Genomic DNA, 1,200 nt, shown 5'->3' with positions numbered 1-1,200 from the left:
TCCAATGTAGCTGATGGGCAGTAGGTTCAGGATGGACAAAAGGAAATACTTCTTTAACACAGAAAGTAATTAAAATGGTGAATTCCCTGCCAGAGGATGTCGTGATGGACACAAGAATAAACAGCTCGACAAGGGGAATCGAGAGATTCATGGAGGTTAGGTCTATCAGTGGCTACTAGCCATGGTGACTGAGGGGAACCTCCACATTCAGAGGCACTAATCCTCTGAATCCCAGAGCCAGGAGGCAACATCAGGAGAAGGCCTCAGCCTCTATGCCCTGTTATTCACCCTCCAGAGGAACTGGTTGGCCAAGTGTGAGGCAGGATGCTGGACTAGATGGACCCTCACTGGTCTGATCCAGCAGGGCTCTTCTGATGTCCTTATGAAGGCCTCGGCCTCTCTGCCCTGTTGTCGGCCCTCCAGAGGAAGTAGTTGGCCCTTGTGTGAGACAGGATGCTGGACTAAGTGGACCACTGGTCTGATCCAGCAGGGCTCTTCTGATGTTCTCATGAAGGCCTCGGCCTCTCTGCCCTGTTGCTGGCCCTCCAGAGGAACTGGTTGGCCACTGTGTGAGACAGGATGCTGGGCTAGAGGGACCACTGGTATGATCCAGCAGGGCTCCTCTTGTGCCCTTATGTTCATAGAGTCCACCCCTCCAAAGCAGCCCTTTTCTCCAGGGGAACTGATCTTTGTAGTCTGGAGACCGGTTGTAATAGCGGGAGAGCTCCAGGCCCCACCTGGAGGCTGACACGCCTAGTTGGCAACCTTCACTCTGCTTCTGGCTCTGTTTCCCGTGCCCGCACTCAACCCGGAAGTTCTCCAACCTGGGTCGAGAGCCAGGCACGCTCTGCCTCCCTTAACGGCCCTCTGCTCTCAAGCATTTCGGGAGCAACCATCCACATGCCAGCACCGATGTCCGGCAAGGTAGAAGAAGAAGAAGAGAAGAGATTGGATTTATACCCCCGCCCTTCACAACCCAAAGGTGTTTCAGAGCGGCTGACAATCTCCTTTCCCTCCCCCCCCCACAACAGGCACCCTGGGAGGTAGGCGGAGCGGCTGAGAGAGCTCTTGACAGAAACTGTTCTTTTTCAAGAACAGCTCTTATCAGAACTACGGCTTGCCCAAGGTCATCCAGCAGGTGCAAGTCGAGGAGTGGGGAATCAAACCCGGTTCTCCCAGATTAGAGTCCGCGCACTTAAC

This window comes from Gekko japonicus, unplaced genomic scaffold, assembly GCF_001447785.1.
Source record: "Gekko japonicus isolate JY-2015 unplaced genomic scaffold, Gekko_japonicus_V1.1 scaffold1891, whole genome shotgun sequence".
NCBI lineage: Eukaryota > Metazoa > Chordata > Lepidosauria > Squamata > Gekkonidae > Gekko > Gekko japonicus.
This window is presented reverse-complemented; position numbering follows the sequence as displayed.